General features: G+C 39.9%; 1 protein-coding gene across 5 annotated transcripts in view; it reads right to left on the minus strand.

The window, feature by feature from the left end:
* LOC128595896 (zinc finger protein 345) overlaps nucleotides 1–19,043 on the minus strand; it is a 29,308-nt gene extending 10,265 nt beyond the window's left edge. Inside the window, exons 1-3 of one of the 5 annotated variants that reach the window (XM_053605004.1) lie at nucleotides 18,922–19,043; nucleotides 17,619–17,693; nucleotides 9,051–9,097 (exon numbers count right to left, since the gene is read on the minus strand). The gene's annotated coding sequence lies outside the window, so the exon portion shown is untranslated. Of the gene's footprint in view, nucleotides 1–9,050; nucleotides 9,098–17,618; nucleotides 17,801–18,921 lie in introns of those variants that run through there. The other 4 variants (XM_053605005.1, XM_053605009.1, XM_053605008.1 and 1 more) reach the window with 4 other exon arrangements.
* Between the last annotated feature and the right edge of the window lie 3,771 nt (nucleotides 19,044–22,814).

The raw sequence follows: 22,814 nt of genomic DNA on the forward strand, positions 1-22,814 counted from the left end.
CAATGGATTCTTAGATTTGACATCAAAAGTGGAAGCAATAAAAAGAAAAAAATGTATCAGTTTAAATTTAAAAGTCAAATGTTTTGCGCTTCAAACAGGTACAGGGTATTTCTATAGATAAATGAGAAAAAAAAAAACTACAGAGAGCTGTTAGTTGCAAAGCATTATGACTACAGTAAATATTACTGAATTTACACTAAATACGATTGAATTGTACATGTTAAAATGGATAATTATATCTGACACAAACTTCACTTCAATTTCTAAAAAATGCAATGAAAGAGAAAAGGAGCCTACAGGTAACTTAAATGAAAAGATAAACAGTTTTAGCAGTCATGAAATGCATATTAAAATAATGAAATAATACCAAACATATTAGGTAGAAAAAGGTGAGACTATTATACCAAATGTCACAAAGATGTGGAGCAGAAACTGTTGGAAGTAGAAATTCATACAGCCACTGAAAGAGTTTGGCATTATGTAGGTTAACATACATTTTCTCTATGATCCAGCAATTCCACTTCTAGGAAAAACATATAGCCAGAATGTTCTTAACAGCAGTTTTATTAAAAAGAAAAAGCTGGCAACCCAATTATCCACAAAATTTATATATTGAATAAAATGTACTACAATATAGTCATAAACTTTATGAAATACCATACAGTGGTAAAAATAAGATAATATCTAAACCATTCAACATAATTTAATTTTTTATTAACAAAAGGATACACATTGTGTAATTCAATTTATATAAACTTAAAAGCAGGCAAAACTATATAGTATTCCTTAGTGTGTCAAAAAAAGTTGGTTAAAAAATCTTTATAATAGCAGAGGAATTATTTTTATTTTTTTTTTAGGAATTATTTTTATACAAGTCTCCTTATAGTTACACCTCGGTGGAGAGTGAAACAGATAGATTTGCTTTGGATAGGCAGAGACCTTTGAGATATTAGCAATTTTGTATTTTTTTAAAACTTTGTGATAGTTTTATGGGTAGTATTACTTAATCTACAATATATTTTATACATGTCTAAATATACAAAGTATTTTAGGGAAAAAAATCCTCAAATTTTGGAGGAAAAAAATGGAGCATTCTCTGATTTGTCTGATAAAACTAGTATAGCCATGAAACCAAATAAGAAAAGACATCAGTATGAGAGAGAATAATTTCAGCATAATTGACTTATGAACATAGATATAAAAAATTAAACATAATTCTAGTAAACTGAATATAATAATGAAAAAGCAAATGTGAATAAAGTGAATTTATTCAAGAAATATGTTGATTAGCATTAAAAATGTATTAATATAATTAATTATATATTAACAGATTAAAGAGAAAAAATCAAAATTTTCTCCAATAAACAGAGAATTTGATAAAATCCAACGTCCACTTATTAAAATAAGTAAAAATAAACTTTTAACAAGCTATGAGTAGAAGAAAATTTACTCATATTGACAGTGCCTACAAAAAACAGAAAAGAGCAAACTAAATGAAATAGTGAGTGCTTGTTCTTAAAGGTTGTAATAAATAAAATACGTAAATACTAGAAAGAAACAATACGGACATTTTCAGATCTTATAATTGCCTAAATGGAAAAATATAAAAGATATAATCATATGTCCATTTAAAAAAGTTATATCATTATTGTACATCATTCATAACAGTCTGAGATAAATGGCTTAAGTTTTTTGTTTTTTTTTTTTTATTAACTTGAACCTCTTAGAGGACTAGGTGCCACTTACCAATTTATGGCCTTTGAATTCCAAATTCACCTTTTATTCCATCTTTTTTCACTCTGTGAAAGTAGGCCTGGCCTATATAAATATTTGTCCTTGCCAGAACAATGTTAAACTTTGTCAGTAAAGGATATTTGAAAGATATCTATCACAAGAGGAAGAGATATTCCCTCCTGCTTCTGGTGTGCTTGCCTAGAAGGTGCCTCCTGCAGCACATTCAGCTTCCCCAGAGCTCAGCTGCTACCACAGGGACGGCTTCCCCAGGCTTCTTCAGCACAAGCAGCTTCTCCAGCTCCCAACTCTTAAAGCACAAGGTAGCCAGCAGCTTCTTCTGGTAGTTTTGCAGCACATGATTCTGGTAAGACAACTCACCCTACTCTAGAGAGAGGATTTCTAGCACATTCTAGAGGGCAGATTTCCATCTAGTTCCACTGGTGCAGCATCACAGCAGGGAAAGGACCAGGGTAAGAGAAGTTAAGCTACTCAACTTCTCCAAATTTGAGGCAGGCACTCACTCTTAGATGCCAACCCTGCACTTATGACCCTGAGGATGACTGCCTTATGAATGAAGAAATTGTGGTATAAAATATGAGGCATTCCCTCTCAGGGTCATGCAAGTAGAGTTAACACTTGAGAGTGAGGGCTTGTATGTACCCTGGAGTCTTATTTGCCTCACCTCAGGCCTAATCCTTCTCCAAAGCAATACTGTGCCATTTAGTGAGCCACAGATAAACTCTCTGCAACAAGGACTGTATTGTAGCCCTGGGAGGAAATCTTAGGACACTATCTCCACCATTAGGAGCAGTGGCTGCTCTTTACAGCTGTGACTCTTGTGGTCTTTGGAATTTCCTTTACTTCTTTTTTTTTTGGAGAGTCTCACTTTGTTGCCCTCGGTAGAGTGCTGAGGAGTCATAGCTCACAGCAATCTCAAACTCTTAGGCTCAAGTGATTCTCTTGCCTCAGCCTCCCAAGTTGTGGGACTAGAGGTACTCACCACAACACCCAGCTCTTTTTAGAGACAAAATCTCACTCTAGTACAGGCAGGTCTTGAACTTGTGAGCTCAGGCAATCCACCCGCCTAGGCCTCACAGAGTGCTATGATTACAGGCGTGAGCCACTGCACCCGGCCTACCTTTACTTCTTACTATCTAATCTTTTTGTTGCTTTACTCTCATTTTTTTTTTTTTTTTTTTTTTGAGACAGAATCTCACTCTGTTGCCCTGGTCTAGAGTGCTGAGGTGTCATAGCTCACAACAACCTTAAACTCTTGGGCTCAAGTGATCATTTAGCCTCAGCCTCACCAGTAGCTAGGACTACAGACACCCACCACAATGCCCAGCTAGGTTTTCTATTTTTTCAGTAGAGATGGGGTCTCTACGGAGGCTGAGCTCAGGTGATCCACCCACTTTGGTCTCTGAGTGCTAGGATTACAGGCGTGAACCACTACGTCCAGCCTATAGTTAATTTTTTACATTAAACTTTACCGTATGTTTTTCTGTCTCTTGATTAGATATTGATGGCAACATAATTGGTACCTGAAGTGGCTCCAGGAGACAGGCCTATAAAGATAGAAGTTCAGGATTAGTTTGGCCATGTCTTTTAGCCATCCCTAAAATCTTCGTTGCAGTGAGCTGTTCTGTTCTTTTCACTAATCCTTGGGGCTTGACTACAGTGCAAAGCTCCAGGGAAACAGTATTTGGGACACTAGAAATGCATGGCATACGGTGACATCGTAATCAAGTTGTGGCTGACTGCAGGAAGTGCCAACTGAAGCAAGTGCCTTGGGAGCCAAGTAGTTGCCCTACTTACCTTTACAGCAGTAATGATGACTTACAAGGACTATAGTGTATGATGAAGTCATTTGCATTCACTTTAATGCTTACAAAGAAAAACTGACAAGTTGAGGTTTATTAACTCTCAGCGCAAGTCACAGTATGAGAACCAGAGAATTTTCATAAAAAGCCTCATAAGAATCTCCTATTTCTTGTAGTTGCAGACTGATATTGCTAAAAATCAACACAAAATCGGTCAGGTTGCTGAATTATGACGACAGTTGAGTTCACAGCTTTACCATGTTTTTCATGTAAAAGTCAGGAGACTGCTGGTAAAGCTGAAATTTGGAGTTGGGACATCTGGAGTTGGGACCCAGATTAAACTGACATCCTAAACTCCAAGTCACTTTGGGATTCTCTTAACCAGTGGAAATAATTTACAATCCAGCACCTGAGAAATTAGTTTTCCTCTGATTTGAAAACATTATGATAATATCAAAGGGTTTGCTCATCTCTTCAATACCCAGAACCATTCTCTTGCTACTCGATCTATGATGAGAATCCAATCTCAGCACAATCCCAGGTGACAGCTAAATACCATGACCCAAGAGGAAATAACTTAGTAAGTAGTTTGCCAGGGCTGATAACAAAGAACTGGTTGGCTTAAATAACAGGAATTTCTTTGCTCACATTTCTGGACGTGGAAGTACAATATTAGGGTGCTTGCAGGTTTGGATTCTTCTGAGGTCTCTCTCCTTGGCTTATAGATGGTCACATTCTTGCTGTGTGCTCACAAGGTCTTTCCTCTGTGTTTAAGCATACTTGTTTGTGTGTCCAAATTTCCTCTCATAAGAATAACAGTCAGATTGGATGAGGGGTTACCCTAATGGCCTCATTTTAATATAATCATCTCTTTAAAAGTTCTATTTCCAAATGCATTCATATTCTAAAGGTATTGGGGTTTAGGCTTTCAAAACAGGAATTTTGAGAGAGATGCCATTCAATCTAAAACATTTACAAAAACAAGGGGTGAGGGAATAGTGTGACAATGGTCTAACTGTACCTTTTTGTATAGCTTTAACCTATAGAACCATCTTAATGTTTTACATACTCTAGAATCAAATCAACAAGAGCAGAGTATTAAGAGTCAGTCAGAATACAAATGAGAACAAACAAATCTAAATGTATTTCTAATGAATAATGTAAACACACTGTGTGATGGGAAAAGAATCCAAATAAATTTGAGCACAATATTTTGACCATGTACTCTCAGTCTAAAGACAATGAGAAATATAAACAAATACTGAGCTCTACTTAGCATACTTGATTTTTTCTACAGTATGGGTTAGCATTCTAAAACTTTATATATTCCAGAGTTGAACACGTTAGTAAATATATATAGGATAATGGATGCCAGGTTTTTAACCGCAGGAGAAGGAAGTTGCAAATATGGAACAAATATGACTAGAATTACTGCCTATAGTCTTATTACCCAGATCTTGGTTTCTAAATATTCTTTGCTGCAAGAAATAAAAGCTCTTTATTTCTTTTCTTTTTTTTTTTAAAGCTCTTTATTTCTTTAGAGAAATGATTCATTCCAGCCTGGAGTTAAGACAGATTTGGAAATGAGCCCAGGACATCTTGTCATGCCAGGAAGAAAATGCTCCAAGGATCAGAGAGACAAGCTAAACAGACACAGAAGTTAGCCTTAAGGGGCTCCCACTGGCCAAATCTGAGAAAATGTGAGTATCGAAATGAATAGTAACAGATTATATCCCACTGAATAAAGTAAAAATCTATAAATTCATATTGATGTAAATTAACAAATAAGTCAGGCAGAAGAGAAATCTTCTTTTTTTTTTTTTGAGACAGAATTTCACTTTATTGTCCTTGGTAGAGTGCTGTAGCTTCATAGTTCATAGCAACCTCACTCTTGGGCTCAAGAGATTCTCTTGCCTCAGCCTCCCAAGTAGCGGGACTACAAGTGCCCACCACAACACCCGGCTTTTTTTTTTTGAGACAGAGTCTCACTTTCCTGCCCCTGGTAGAGTGTGTCATAGCTCACAGCAACCTCAAACTCTTGGGCTTAAGTGATTTTCTTTCCTCAGCCTCCCAAGTAGCTGGGACCACAGGCACCTGCCACAGCACCTAGCTATTTCTTTGCTGCAATTGTCATTATTGTTTCCCTGGCCCAGGCCTGGTTTGAACCCACCAGCTTGGCTATATGTGGCCGGCACCCTACCCACTGACCTATGGGCATCGCCACATGCCTGGCTGTATTTTTAGACAGGGTCTCACTCTTGCTCAGGCTGATCTTGAACTCCTGAGCTCAAGCAATCCACCTGCCTCAGCTTCCCAGAGTGCTAGGATTACAGGTGTGAGCCACCATGCCCAGCCTAAGAGAAAGGTTCTTTACAGTAGAATGCCAACTACAGACAAAATAATGGAGATAAAAAAACAAACAAAAAATAAAAAACTTTATCACTTTGAAAATATTATAGAAATAACAAATCCAACAATAATAACCAATAGATGCTAAAACCAGTGAGTAAAACTTTAATGATAAGCTATTTACAAGGTTCAAAATCTCTCTCCACAATTATCTATTCATTATAAATAGACAACTACCAACTTTACAGTGGAGAAACATGGTAAATATCACCTTTAAAATTATCAAAAGTTAACCTCCAAAAATTGAGACAAGAGGACATCTGCTATCCCCTGACATGATGCACTGAGAAGGATAGTGTCCCTTCCATGGTATTCCTGCCACCAAATTCTGTTTACTTTACTTTTTACTTTATGCAGTGGGATATAATCTGTTACTATTTATTTTGCCTTCATGTGTATTTTCACCACCTGAACATACACATGAAGAGCCACAAGGCAAACCCCAATTCAGGGAATTTCTACAAAATAATTGGCTTAGCCCCTTTCAAAATGTTTTGTTTGTTTCTTTTGGAGACAGAGTCTCACTCTGTCACCCTTGGTAGAGTGCTGTGGCATCATAGCTTACAGCAATCTCAAACTGGGACTTGAGCAATCCTCTTGTCAACCTCCCAAGTAGCTGGGACTATAGGTGTGAGGCACCATGCCCGACTAGGTTTTCTATTTTTTTTTTTTATTGTAGAGACAGAGTTTCACTTTATCGCCCTTGGTAGAGTGCCGTGGTATCACACAGCTCACGGTAACCTCCAACTCCTGGGCTTAGGCGATTCTCCTGCCTCAGCCTCCCGAGTAGCTGGGACTACAGGCACCTGCCACAACGCCCGGCTATTTTTTTGTTGCAGTTTGGTGGAGGTCAGGTTTGAACCTGCCACCCTCGGTATATGGGGCCGGCGCCCTGCTCACTGAGCCACAGGCGCCGCCCTAGTTTTTCTATTTTTCAGTAGAGCCAGGGTCTTGTCTTGCTCAGACTGGTCTTGAACTCTTGAGCTCAAGCAATCCACCTGCCTTGGCCCCCCAGAGTGCTAGGGTTACAGGTGTGAGCCACTGCACCCAGCCTCCCCTCTTCAAAAACGTTAAGGCCAAGGACAGCACTCACAGCTCAGTGGGTGGGGCCCTGGCCACATACACCAAGGCTGGCAGGTTCAAACCCAGCCCAGGCCAGCTAAAACAACAATGACAACTGCAACAAAAAAAATAGCTGGGCCCTGTGGCCGGCGCCTGAGCTGTGATGCCAAGGCAGCACTCTACTGAGGGTGACAGCTTGAGACTCTGTCTCAAAAAAAAAAAAAAAAGTTAAGGCCAAGACAAAGAGAGAGCAACTCTCTGGATTAAAGACTAGAAGGAAAGGATAACTCAATTCAACATGTGATCCTAGAATGGACCCTACACAATGCATGGGGAGGAAGTAGAATATCATTGGGATGAGTGAAAATTTTAAATATGGATTATGGATTAGATAACAATATCATACAAATGTTAAAATCTTGTGTTTTAATAACTGTGGTTATATAAGAGAATACTCTTGTTCATAGGAAATAATATTCTGAAGTACTTATAAAGTTGAAGGGGCAAAATGTCTGCTACTTATTCTCAGATGAAATATGTGTGGGTGTGTGTGGGTGTGTAGGGAGGGAGAGAGACAGAGAAAACACAATGAAGTTCATATGAGAATGATAATGCAAATAGGCCAAAATGTAACAACTGGTGAGTCCAGGAACTGGTACACAGGAATACTTCATTCTACTCTTGTAACTTCTGCAAGTTTGAAATTTAATAAAATTTAAAATTTACCAAAATATATTCCTCAGTAATTCTCAATGAAATATGAAATTATTTTAAGTTCATATTATCTCAATTAAAATATGAAACTTAATGGAAATACAAACTACCTAGAAATGATGTAAAAGAGAGCAATACCCACATCAAAAACTGGACAGTGAGAAATTACCAAATAAAGGAATAATTAATAGAACTAAATGCCTATTAAGAAAACATAAAACCAATTTGAATTCAATATCACAACAAAAGGATCTCAAAAAAAGCAAAGAATTGATGATAAAATGGAACATAAAAAATTTAAACTATAATGGGGTTCCCACTTGGTTTACCCCCTCCATTGCCAGAGGCTCTGCTCCCCCCCTTTCTCTTACGTATCTCTTTTACCTTTCAATAAACTCTGTCCTTTTCCTCAAAAAAACTGTAAGATTCACAAAACCCAACACTTGTTTTTGAAAACAAAAGGAAGACTGCTGCTTAAACATGGTGTGTATGTACCATATGCTTTGGGTTTTCTCTCCCTGGTACACAACTAAAATGACCAATGTATTTTCATAATTGCTAGCAAGTGCACAGGTATGGCGGATACAGCGGATTGCCTGCCTGAAAAATCATCCCTTCCTTCCGCTACTTCCTTGCTGCAAGATGTTAATTTTTTTTCACACTTACTGTCCTCACCTCCAGAAAGGAAATTATGATTTGTCTAAACCAGTGATTTTCATTCCTGATTACGCATTAAAATCACCTGGGCAGCGTTTCAAAAATTCTAAAGCTTAAACCCCACTCCAGATCAAATTAAATCTTAATGTTTTTCTTAATAGCTTATATGAGCCCATGTCATATTTGAGTTCTCAACTGTGGCAGCACATTAGAAACATTTAGTGACCTTTTAAATATCTCATAGCAATTAAATCAGAATTGCTGGGGGTGGGACCAGTTGTTCAGTACCCAAGAATAGCTAGCTTCTATGAAATGAAATTATTAATCCTCTGTCCTATGTGTTGCAAACACTTTTGTGCACTTTATACAGCTAAAAGTGACCCAACTGGCCAAAGAAAAACAGATTCTGCTGGAGACAGCTGAGTGTACTGTGAAGTGATCAAGCCACTTTGAAAATTAATTTGGAAATATTTACTGAAGTTTAAAATGTATATATCTAATATTCCCATAATTTTAATATATAACTTAGAGAATTCCTACACCCAGATGTTCATTTGCAACACTGTTTGCAACAGTTAGAACTATATAAAATCTAAATATTTAAAAACCAGTAAATTATTAAACATGTCACAGTATTACCAAATATAATCTTACCTGAAACAGTTAACATAAAGTAGCTCCACATCTATGTGGATGGTTCACTGCAAAGAATGAAAAAGCAAGTTTCAGAACAGTAACTAACACTTAGTGAATGTGTCATGTCCTGTTGTAAGAGTTCCATGCAAAGCAACTCAAGCCCTAGATCAACCTTATGATGCAATTACTTTATTTTCTACATTTTAAAGTATACATTTATGATCCTTTTTACGGGAAATAGTTTAAGCGACAAAACAGAACCACATTCCACATAAATGCATAGGATAAAAGTTAAATAAATGAATAATTAACTGATAACCATGGCTTTCTTTGGGTAGATACGTGGAATGGGAATTGTTGCTATAGTATAGAGGGACTTGAGACCCTCTATACTATACAACTTCTTTTTATAAGAAAAATATATTCACTAACTACATACGTAATTATAATTCAACTAAAAAAAGGAAGGAAAAAAAGAGAGCACTAGCATTTGCCCTAAAGAGAGTGTCACTGTTTATAAAGGCAATTAATTTATAAGCAAATCATGTTCAACAAGACATGATGAAACTATAATGAAACTATGGGCCTTGGTGAAATGCTAACACTATGAGGCCATTACAACTCATGGTAAAGATAAATGTTAATCACATGGACAGTTGTTCATATGTATTCTGGCATAATAAACTTGGGTTACAGAACAGTAGCCATAAAATGATGATGTTAAAAAAAGAATTCTTGGGTGGCACCGATAGCTCAGTGGGTAGGGTGCTGGCCACATACACCAAGGGTAGCAGGTTCAAACCCAGCCCGGGCCAGCTAAAACAATGACAACTGCAACAAAAAAATAGCCGGGCATTGTGGCAGGTGCCTGTAGTCACAGCTACTTGGGAGGATGAGGCATGAGAATCGCTTAAGCCCAAGAGTTGGAAGTTGCTGTGAGCTGTGACACTACAGCACTCTACCCAGGGTGACAGCTTGAGACTCTATCTCAAAAAAATAAATAAATAAAACAAACTAAAAAAAAAAAAAGAATTCTTTAAGTATTTGCTTTAACAACTTGACAGTAAGTAGTTCTAACTAATAGGATTACAGATGAACTTTGTTTTTTCAATATGCTTCTCTATATTTTCTAAATTTGGTGTAATACGTTTTTTTCGTAATGAAAAGAATAAAGGGCTTGGTGCCTATAGCTCAATGGCTAGGGCTTCAGCCACATACACCAGAACTGGCAGGTTCGAATCCAGCCTGGGCCTCCAAACAACAATGACAACTACAGCCAAATAATAGCTAGGCATTGTGGTGGGCGCCTGTAGTCCCAGTTACTCGGGAGGCTGAGGCAAGAGAATTGCCTAAGCCCAAGAGTTTGAAGTTGCTGTGACCTGTGATGCCACAGCACTCTACCCGGGGTGACAGCTGAGACTCTGTCTCAAAAAAATAAAAAAGAAAGAAAAGAATAAAGAATATATCAATCTTCAGAAAAGAAGTAACATAATCTGGTATTCAAAAAATCTTTTTTTTTTTTTTTTAGGAAGTTCAGATAAAAAATTTAATTAAACTTTAAACTGTATTACACACATAGTCAAACATTTCAAGGAAATCATAGATAAAAAGGTAAAAAACTCAAGAAAATTATTCTCAGGATAACTGAGAATCAATAAAGAAATAGGAAGTATTTTAAAAGAAACAAAAAGAGTAGGGCTAGAAAGTACAATAATTAAAATAAAATTTTTACTAAAGGGCTAGACAGCAGATTTAGGCAGAATGAAAAAAAGAATCAACCAGCTTAAAGATAAAACAACTAAAATTAAAATTAAAAAAAGAATTAAAAAAAATTAGAACAGTACCAAAAATAAGACAACAGCAAGGGACCAACACGTGCACCATGAAAAAGCTGAGAAAAAAGACAAAGTGGCAAACACTAATTGAACATTATGGCCAAAATCATTACAAATTTAATGAAAATTATCAATCTACAAATCAAAAATTCACACTGAACTCAAAGTAGGATGAATCCAAAGAAACCTAAAACAAGATGCATTATAATCAAACTTCTGAAAGAAATGGTCAAAGAGAGACTCTTGAAAGCAGGAAGAAGGAAGCAATTGTCACATACAAGGGATCATCAATAAGATTAGAAACTAATTACTCAGTAGAAGACTTGGAAGCCAGAAGGCAGTGAGATGATATATCTAAACTGTTGAAAGAAAAGCACTGCCAACTGAAAGTTCTATACCTAGCAAAACGGCCCTTTGAAAAATGGAGAAAATAATACATTCAGAGATTAAAAAAAAAAAAATGAAGGCATTGACTGACACTAGATCTGTCATAGGAGGTGTGACAAGTTCACAAACTCATCCTAGAAAAAATGCTGCATACCTCATTGCTGACTATCCTTATGGTCACCTTCAGAGTACTCTCACTGGGAAGCTATGCACTGCCACCAACCAGCACCTCGTTCACCCTTCAAAGCAATTTTGGAACTCTTTCTGGAATGGCCATTGAAGCTGTTGTTGTATTACCCTTGATGTCCTGAATGTAATCAAAATGTCTTTTCTTTATCCTTGGGGGTTAGATCAGGGAAGCAGGGAGGGTGTTTCAATACAGTTATTTGTTTACTGGCTAAAAACTCCCTCACAGACAGTGTCATGTGAGTTGGTGCATTGTTATGATACAAGAACCATCAGGATTCTGTAGAGTCTCCACCAGCAAGAAGGTCCTCCCCAGATACAGCCCCTAGACCTTGGACTTCTCAGTCTCTTTAATGTCTATGGATAGCTATGTGGGGTTTTAGGCAAGTACCAACATATTTGCACCTTGGAAATAACATTCTGGCTGCAGAGAAGTGAACAGACCTGAAGGAACAAGAAGACAGAACACTTAGAAGACAATGATGAAGTGTTGCACAAGAAGAATTAATAGCATAACAGACTCCAGCAGGGTATGGCTCACAACTGCAATCCTAACACTTTCGGAAGCCAAAGGAGAAGGCCTGCTTAAAGCCAGTTTGAGACCTGCCTGAGCAACATAGCAAGAACCCTCTCTCTACAAAAACTAGAAAATTAGCCAGGCTTGGTGGCACATTCCTGCATTCCTAGCTACTTGGAAAACTAAGACAGGAGGAGCACTTGAGCCCAGGAGTTTGAAAGTGCAGTGAGCTATGATGACGCCACTAAACTCTAGCCCAGGAGAAAGAGCCAGACTCTGCTTCAAAAAAAAGAAATAAAGAAAAGTATAATAAAAAAAAAAAACTTAAAATAAACAATCTAAACATGGTTCAAGTAGAAGCACAGAAACATAAATAAAAGAACTGAAAAAAAATCAAATATATAAAATAAACTCTTTAGTATATCACCAAGTAGGCAGTGTAAAGGGGAAAGGAAATAAGTTATTATTGAATAAATGATAAAGGAATAATGCTTTATCATTAGGAATAAATTCTGTGAGGAAAAAACTGAATTTAGATCCACAACACATAGTAAAACATATTAAGTGAATTGAAAAGTTATGCATATAAGAGAAAATAAAACCCACCCTCAAACAATCCCGAAGAAAAGAAAAGAAAGGAAAGGAGGAGAGGGGAAGGGGAAAGGATAGGAAAAAGAAAGGAAAGGAAAGGTAAAGGAAAAGGAAAGGGGAAGGAAAGGAAAGAAGGAAAGAAAGAAATGAAAGGAAAGGAAGAATCAGTCCTGGCTCTAAATGATTTACAATGTAGCTAGGGAGCAATATTTGCTTTATAACTTAATTGCTATAGAGGTCCTAAGAATGGGAAGAAAGAGAGCTAAAATTTATTTATTTATTTTTTTTGAAACAAAGTCTGTGTCGCCCTCGTAAAGTGCTATGGCGTCACAGCTCACAACAACCTCAAACTCTTGGGCTTAAGCAATTCTTTTGCCTCAGCCTCCCAAGTAGCTGGGATTACAGGCGCCCGCCACAATGCCCAGCTATTTTTTGTTGCAGTTGTCCTTGGTTAGCTGGCCCAGGCCAAGTTCGAACCCTCCAGCCTTGGTGCATGTGGCCGGCCCTGTAACCACTGTGCTACGGGCACCGAGCCAGAGCTAACATTTATTGAACATCTGATGTGTATCAAGTGTTCTTACACGTTTTATTTCAATTTCAACAACAATAAGAGAAAAGTATTTCTATTATCATCTCTCATTCACAGATGCAAAAACTCACAGGTGGTATAGGGGACATCAGAAGCCCCATTTTTCTGATACTACAGCCCAGGCTCTGTATAACAGAGAGATGAGACTAAGCTAATGTGGGTAAAATAATCTGAGATGATTTTTTTTTTACTTTTCCATTGGAACCAATATTTGAACATAGTGTTGGTAAGGAACGATGGCAAAGATGTAGAGGCAGAAGTTATCTGACAAAGCATGAGGGTGAGAAGTGAAGGAAAGGAAAGGGTAGTTAAAAATGAAACGTACAGGGGGAGAAGAGTAAAAGATACCATATAAAACAAACTTGATCAAATCAGATATTATATAAAGATATTAAACAATAAATCCCTACATCTGTATCTAAATCTATATGCAATTTTCATATTCCCCATTTTTAGAAATGTACTTGAGAAGGCTAAGGATAAAATAAAATGTTTAAAATCATACATAAAGAACTGGAGAAAACAGGTGTGGAAGGATACCATGGACAAAGAACCTTTCACTCACAGCTTTGTTTTTCTTCTGGAACTGCAGTAATCTGTTTGTTGGCTCAAAGGTCCAACACCTCGTCTGAGCCCAGGAATGATTTGAGGGAAACTGTAAGCTGTGTTTCTTCTGCTCAATTCCAGGCTCAAATTAGAGGCCTGAGGAAAGAACAAGGGGTGTACAAATGGGATCCAAGTTTTGAAGGACATCAGAAAGGGAATTTTCAAGTCTTTTCTTGTACAACTTAGCAGTTCAAGCTAAAATATGATTTTAGTTTTTCTAATAAAGCTGCTTTTTTAAAAAAATTAAGATAAAGAGACAACAATGACAAGGTCGTAAGTACTCAGTATCAAAAACTCAGGCTTAAATTATCACTCTAATCATTATCTACAGTGTTCAGATTCCTGACAGTCGATGCAAAAGGAATATGCTGTACAATGGATATATAATTCCTCATTGTCTGGAACTAGTTACAGGAGATAAGCAAGACCCTGTTGAGGAACATTAGACATATATCAATTGAGAAGTTCATATTAGAAGAGTCCCCAAATGTCTACCCATATAATTCTACATACAATGCAATGCAATCAAAATCCTGAGAGCTGTTTGGGTGGAACTAAGCTAATTCAAAAAATGTATATAGAAATGTAAAGAAACAGAAACAGCCAGAACACTTTGAAGGAACAAGGAGAGAGGACTTTCTCCAAATATAAAGTTGTACTGTGTAAGATAGTAATGGTATTACTGCACGGATAGACAGATAGACTAATGGAACAGAATGCAGAAACAGACACAGACATACGGATGCAGATTTAGTCCAAGACTTTGCCAGGGACTGGATGGGCCCAGTCACTCAAGGTGGTTTGAGTCCTCTAGGTCCAGAGGCCGAAGCCGGGTTGCCAAGAGGCTGCTCGGAATTCCGCGTATACGGTTAATTGAGTTTTACTAAAATGGCACTGAATATCAGTGCAGAAACAATGAAATTGTTCAATAAGTGATACTGGAACACATGGGAAATGAAACTAAATCTCACAGATATCAATTTCAAGTAGTGTAAAAACCTAAATATTAAAGCCAAAATCTGAAAAGCTTTTAGAAGAAAACACAAAAGAAAATCCTCATTATTTGGAGGGAGACAAAATTTTATTAAACAAGCACTAAACATAGGAAAAGATTTCATTACATAGAAATCTAGAACTCTGTTCATCAAAAGGCACCATAAAAAGTGCAAAAACAAGGTAACATTTGTCACACATAACTGTCAAAAGGCTAACGTACAGAAGATATATAAATATATATACACACGGAAGTGCTATGAATTACCAAAAACCAACCCAATTCAAATAGGCAAAATATTTATTTTATTTATTATTTTTACTTTTTTGAGACAGAATCTTATTATATCGCCCTTAGTAGAGTGCCGTGTCGTCACAACTCACAGCAACCTCAAACTCTTGAGCTCAAGCCATTCTCTTGCCTCAGCCTCCCAAGTAGCTGGGACTACAGGTGCCCGCCACAATGTCCAGCTATTTTTAGAGGTGGGGTCTCGCTCTGGCTGGTCTCAAACGTTGAGCTCAGGCAATCCACACGCCTCAGCCTCCCAAGTGCTGGGATTACAGGCATGAGCCACCTCATCCAGCCCTGGCAAAATATTTAAACAAATATTTTACAAAGGAGGACAGTCAAGTGACCCAGAATTGGTGCTCAACTTCATTAATAATAAAGGAAATATGAATTAAATATGATAACATTAGACACCCACCAAATAGGCAAAAATTAAAAAACATAATGATGCCAAGAGCTGGCATGGGTATGCTGCTAAAGGAGCCTTTGTAAAATGCTGGTACAAGTGAAAATTTGCACAATATCTTTAGTGAATAATTGGGTAGTGTCTGGTAGAACTGAAGATGCACAAATCCTATTCACGAGCAATTAATGGCTAGGTATATGCAGTAAAGAAATGCAAATATACGTGCAACAAAAGATGTGCACAAAATGTTCATAGTCACACTGCTGATAATAGCCAAAAATTAGAAGTCACATGTAAATCAAAGTAGAATGGATAAGCAAACATGTTCATACAATGTGATGGTATACACACAGCATAAAAAAAATGAACCATAGTTTTTTTGTGGGGAAAAAGACACAAACAATTGTCTATTCATACGAAGTTAGAAAACTGACAAAACTAAACCTACATGGTTTGGGGATTCACACATAGTGCTAAAGCTCAAATAAAAAGTAAAGAAATGACCACAGTGATCATCACCATGGGAGCACAGTGTTGTTGTAGAAGACCACACCAGGGGCTTCTTCAGTGAGGACTGAATTGTATTTCTCGACCTGTGTACTCCCTCATGTGGGTCTTTATAATTATTTGTTAAACTGCACAAATGGGTATTTTGTGCCATTTCTGCATCTAATTTGAAAAAAAAACAAGCCATAGGCATTCAAACAAATACCACCCATCTCTAAAAAATTTTCAAAATCAACTATGTGGAAAATAGTTAAATATAATTTCACGTGAAAATGTAAGGTGTAAAAGGATTAATGCTGCATGAATTCAATCTCTAAAAATCATATTTTATAACTCACATAAAATATTATTTAGGATAGGTGGCGCCTGTGGCTCAAGGAGTAGGTCGACGGTCCCATATGCCGAAGGTGGCGGGTTCAAAAACCACACAAAAAAAACATTATTTAGGGAAGGTTAGCAGTGGTTAACTGGGAATTTAAATTTTCTTATTAGGAAGTATTGTACTTTGAAATTGTATAAAACAATCATGTTTTACTTTTATAATCAGAAAGAAACAGTATTTTTTAAAAGTCAGCACAAAGAAAAATTAAATCTGCCAGGTGAGATGGCTTACAGTTGTAATCCTAGCACTCTGGGAGGCAGAGACAGGTGGATTGCTTGAGCTCAGGAGTTTGAGACCAGCTGAGCAAGAGCAAGACCTCCCTCTACTGAAAACAAAAACAAAACTAGCCAGAGCCTGTGGCAGGTGCCTGTAGTCCCAGCTACTCCAAACACTCAGGCAAGAGGATAGTTTGTGCCCAGGAGTTAGAAGTTGCTGTGAGCTATGACACCACAGAGCTTTACCCACGGTGGCAGAGTTTCAAAAAAAAAAAAAAAAAAGAATATTTGGGGCGGCGCCTGTGGCTCAATCCGTAAGGCGCCGGCCCCATAAACCGAGGGTGGCGGGTTCAAACCCGGCCCCGGCCAAACTGCAACCAAAAAATAGCCGGGCGTTGTGGCGGGCGCCTGTAGTCCCAGCTACTCGGGAGGTTGAGGCAAGAGAATCGCTTAAGCCCAGGAATTGGAGGTTGCTGTGAGCTGTGTGAGGCCACGGCACTCTACCGAGGGCCATAAAGTGAGACTCTGTCTCTACACAAAAAAAAGAAAGGAAAGGAGAAAGGTAAAAGGGGAAGAGAAGAGAAAAATATTCAATAAAAATTAAATCCACCTGACAAGGGCGGCGCCTGTAGCTCAGTCAGTAAGGCGCCGGCCCCATATACTGAGGGTGGCGGGTTCAAACCTGGCCCCGGCCAAACTGCAACCAAACTGCAACCAAAAAATAGCCGGGCGTTGTGGCAGGCGCCTGTAGTCCCAGCTACTCGGGAGGCTGAGGCAAGAGAATCGCTTAAGCCCAGGAGTTGGAGGTTGCTGTGAGCTGTGTGAGGCCACGGCACTCTACTGAGGGCCATAAAGTGAGACTCTGTCTCTACAAAAAAAAAAAAAAAAAAAAAATCCACCTGACAAATTAATAGGGGACAATCAGATGGGGGGAGGAAGATGGGATGTGGAGCCACCACCTCTTCTCAAAGGAGAACTACAGGAATTAGGTCCTCTAATGGGCAAGAATTTTCAAGAGAAGGAAAGCAAGGCTTGTCTTGACAAAGGAAAAAGATTTCAGGAAAACAGGAGGACACAGGCTACCTTGCAGGTGGCCTTGTTCGACAGCCGTTCTTTACTCCTCTCTGGAGGCCTCCATCCAAGCAGGGCAGGGCAGAGCTGGGAAAGGAGAAGGGAGTCAGGAAACATCGGGGTCTTCTGGGAGCCCATTTGAAGTCATTGGCTCAGCCCCAACAGCCTACCAGCTACAGAGAAAGGTGGGAGAAGTCTAGGGCTCCTGCTCAATCTAGGCGTCACAGAGAAGAGTGGGATCAAAGCAGTTCTGGGAAGAATCTGTCCCTGAGCTCAGAGGTCTCCTGTGATTGGAGTCACAAAGGCACAAAGATGCCCCCTCACCTACAGTGGCTATAGGAACACAGAGTCACACAAACTCACACCACAGGGACACAAGCACCACAGGTACCCCAAACCTAAACACAATGGGTCCCACACTCACACCACAGGGACAGATACAAGGGCAGAGTCCATTGGCACCTGTTGTTAGGCCTAGGCTGTAATGGAAAAATACCAGGGCTGCAAGCCCTCAACAAAATGGAGTAAGTCTGGTTCACTCCCAAGATAGATGGAAAAGTACTCATTCACTTCTTGCTTGACTAACTCCCCTGAGAAATGGACCAGGCGGTACCAATTGTTTCCAGACTGACTTTTAAACAATACCAGGTAGGGAAAATACTAAAACAAAGACGTATGATGTATGGCTAACTAACTGCAAAATTCTGCTTCTGTACAATGCTTGTTTGCTACCCAACCCGAATGCACCTGGACAGCCTGTGTGCCAACCGGGATGCAGACCAAGTCTTAAAAACCCAACTCCTTAAGCACTCAGGCTGCCCTCAGAAACCTCATGTTGGGACACTGAGGCAGTCCCCAGCCAGCTCTTCAATAAAAGGTCTCTGCTGTAAATTTCGCTTGTTTGGCAATGCAGTCTTGGTGGAATTCCTGGACACAACACTGTCACTCACACTCCCAGGTCCAGACACCTTCCGGACACAGTGACAAAAAATTCACACGCATCCTATATCAACAATATCACAAACACCCAAGCACACACACAGGGAAATAGTTACAAATTTCACAGTTGAGGCATCCCACGCCCACACGCAGAGTTTGGTGGATGATAATAAACACACACCGCGGGGTCACAGTTATCACCGGGGTTAAGGAACCACAAACTCGCAAACACAGTGCCACACCGGGTCACACAAACTCCAATCACACACGCACAATCATAATGGGGAGGAGTCCTCCTGCCCTCACAGCTCTGTACAGGTAGCAGACAAATGCCTACCACACAGTCACAGAGACGCCTGCCCCACGCATCCCACACCCATCGGAGATTCCAGACCAGCCGAGCTCGCAGCCGCCTCACCTATGCCCGCAGAGGAGGGCCAGCTGCGATCCTCTCCAGCCCAGACTAGCAGGTCGCAGCCCTCGCTCACAAAGCCCGAGGCTGTTCACCCGCGGGAAGATCCCGCTCCCTCCCCTAGAGAGGAACTAGTTCTCGCGGGAGACAGCACTGGGCCTAGAGGCCTCTGGGAGTTGTAGTCCAGGAAGTAATCCTACCAATATCTGCACCCTGGTTGCCCTGAGTCACGTGCGCGGACCCCCAAAACACTCTACTGCAGAAAGGCTGCTCATTGGAGACTTCTGGGAGTCTCAGCTGACAAGGACTTCCAAGACCCAACTCTAGTCAGTCTCCTCTGATCCCTCTTTTTGTCTAAGCCTCCTCCTTGGCCTGCAAACCCCCATTCAGCAAGAATCTTGCCAAACCAGTTTAGCAAGGATCCCCTAGTTAGGTCTAGGCTATAATGGAAAAATACCAGTTAACTCCTAGCAAGTTTCCGGACTGCAGCCTTTCAAATGAAATGAAATAAGTCTAGTTCACTCCCAAGATAAATGAGAAAGTACTAATTGATTTCTTGCTTCTAGTTCATTCCCAGTTTCTTGCTTGGCTAACTCCCTTGGAAACAGACCGGGAGGTACCATTTGTTCCCTGACTTTTAAACAATATCAGGTGGGGAAAATACTGAAACCAAGATGTATGGAGGGAAAGTACTGAAACTAAGATGTATAGGGGGGAAATATTAAAATAAAAATGTATGATGTACAGGGCGGCACCTGTGGCTCAAGGGGTAGGGCGCCGGTCCCATATGCCAGAGGTGGTGGGTTCAAACCCAGCCTGGCCAAAAAATACTTCACTAATTGCAATAAAAAATTAAAAAAAAAAAAAATGTATGATGTGTAGCTAACTAACCCCCAAATTCTGCTTCTGTACAATGCTTGCTTGCTATCATATCCGGATACACCTGGACAGCCTCTGTGCCAACCAGGATGCAGACCAAGCCTTAAAAACCCTACCCCTTAAGCACTTGGGGCTGCTCTCAGAAACCCCATGTTGGGACACTGAGGCAGTTGCTGGCTTGCTCTTCAATAAAAGGACTCTGCTGTAAATCTGGCTTGTTTGGCAGTGTGGTCTTCGCGGAACTCCTAGGCACAACACCCTCCCCCTTAATGCTTCCTCTTATTAACTTACTATCCACTGTGTCCTTCAGCTACAAATCTCCAGCTACCTTTGTATTCAAAGTTGACTACTGCAACAATCTTTTAAAAAAAACGAAGTCTTCCGGGCAGCCTGTAGCTCAAAGGAGTAGGGTGCTGGCCCCATATGGTGAAGGTGGTGGGTTCAAACTCAGCCCTAGCCAAACACTGAAAAAAAAAACCCACAAAATTAAGTCTTCCTTGCCTGTTAAACTTGACAGGTACAATTTTTCTTTGACACAGCTCAGCCTCTGAGTGTGACTCTGGGAAATGTAGACCAAGACTTTGCCAGGGACTGGATGGGCCCAGCCAAAGTCGGCTGAGTCCTCTAGGTGCAGAGGCCGGAGCAGGGTTGCCAACAGGCTGCTTGGAATTCTGCCTACCGCTTGAAGCACACAGAAGCTGGACAGGCAGGCAGCTGCGGAGCTTGTCCGGCAGGTGGGGGAGTGAATCCAAATGTGGGACCTCAATGTCTGGGAGCAAACCAGCCTGGGGAGGCTGAAGGGAAGAAATCCACGATCCCAGGTATGTATGTGAGGGTGGGCAAAGGAAGGCCCAGGTGTGTGTGACACCGTGGTGAGACTGTGTGCGACTGGGTTTGGGAGGGTCGGTAAGTGAAAGAAACTGTTTGCAAGTAAGATTGGTGTGTGTAAGAGAGGGGGGATTGGGATATGTGTACCTTTGGAAAATCATCTTCAGTGTGTGTTTGGGGGGCAAGATTATGTATCAGCGTGTGTGAGATGGCTTGATTGGGGCTGGCTACACGGGTAGCTGATATATGACGGTGGGGAAATCTGAAGCCTCCAAGTCTCATTTCTTCTTTAAATTGTGATTAAAAATGTGTCTTCTTGAAGCATCAATTTTAGGAGGAAAAAGCTACATTATTGACAATAATTTGTGGCTTTTTATATAAATATTTATTATTTTTAGACAGAATCTTAAGCTGTCGCCCTGGGTAGAGTGCCATGGCGTCATAGCTCACGGCAACCTTCAACTCTTGGGGTCAAGAGATCCTCTTGCCTCAGTTTTTCTATTTCTAGTAGAGACAATCCACCCGCCTTGGCTTTCCAGAGTGCTAGATTACACGTGTGAGTCACCATGTGCATTCTAAGTAAACATTAAACATTCAGATATTTCTTCTGGACTGGAACACAAAATCAATGTAACTTTTTTTTTTTTTTTTTTTTGAGACAGAGTTTCTCCCTGTTGCTCTGGGTAGAGTGCACAGGTGTCATCATAGCTCACAGCAACCTCAAACTCCAGGGCTCAAGCAATCCTCTTGCCTCAACCTCCCCAGTAGTTGAGACTACAGGGATCCACCACAACATCAGTCAGTTTTTCTATTTTAGTACAGATGGGGTTTTAAATTCCTGAGTTCAGGTGCTCCACCTGCTTTGGTCTCCCAGAGTGCTAGGATTAAAGGCATGAGACGCCTGACTGTTTAAACAGCATGTATTTTTGTTATGAAGGTGCCTTTTCAAGTTTGTGTCCTGGACCCTCCCCCACAGGCGTTTTCCCTTCTGTTCTTTAGCAGACCTTGGGATAAGCATACAGACATGCGACTGATTTAACCAAGAGCATCATCCACAATGAAAAGATGTTCATATTTTTTATGAGAGAAAGGGACACTCCACACCATGCAGGGCCACAGAGGAAACATAAAGATGATCAGAAGACAAAAGTTAGGAACAAAGTAAACACCTGAGCAAGAGCCTTTATGAGAGTTTCCACGGGAAAGGAAAGGCAGGGCAGAGTAAGCTTAGAATTGGTTAGATCTGGAGGGTTTTGGGCTATAAGAGTGGGTTTTAGTTGCCTGGTACTTGGCCCTTGGTAGATGTAGGATGGGAAATATTGGCTTGGTATTAGTTAGACTAATACTTGTATTACTAATACTTGTAATACAAGTATTAGACCAATACTTGAGTTAGATAAGAAGATAGTTGGGGGTTATATAAGAGAAATAAACACTTTGCTTCTGCTATACTCTGTGACCAGATGGATGTGTGGGACTTTTCCCACACCAGCCACATTATCTCAAATTAGCTGAATGTCATATCATTCCAATCAATTCTGACATTGTCTATCTGGAGTTAGTGTCACGACTTACAGGTTAAGGGCTCAGTCCCCACAGACTGCTCCCAAATTCAGATGCCAACTGTAAATCTAGGCCTCTGGTACTTCTAATCAATCAGCTCTAAATTGGGGGTTCCCAAAATCCCTTTCTTGGGTTGATAATTTGCCACAATGGCTAACAGATCTTAGGAAAACTATTTATTACTGCCAACTTATTACAAAGGATATATTTTATTTTATGATTATTATTTCTTTTTTTTAGAGACAGAGTCTCAATTTTCCCCCTGGGTAGAGTGCTGTGGTATCACAGCTCACAGCAACCTCTAGCTCTTGGGCTTAGGCGATTCTCTTGCCTCAGCCTCCCTAGTAGCTGGAACCACAGGCGCCCGCCACAATGCCTGGCTATTTTTTGTTGCAGTTTGGCTGTGGCTGGGTTTGAACACACCACCCTTGGTATATGGGGCTGGTGCCCTACTCACTGAGCCACGGGTACCACCCAAAGGATATATTTTAAAGAATACAAATGAACAGTCAGATGAAGAGATATACAGGACAAGGTTTAAAAGGGTCCGAAGCTCAGGAGCTTCTGTCCCCATGAAGATGGGGCGC

The sequence above is a fragment of the Nycticebus coucang genome, chromosome 10, assembly GCF_027406575.1.
Source record: "Nycticebus coucang isolate mNycCou1 chromosome 10, mNycCou1.pri, whole genome shotgun sequence".
Classification (NCBI taxonomy): Eukaryota; Metazoa; Chordata; class Mammalia; order Primates; family Lorisidae; genus Nycticebus; species Nycticebus coucang.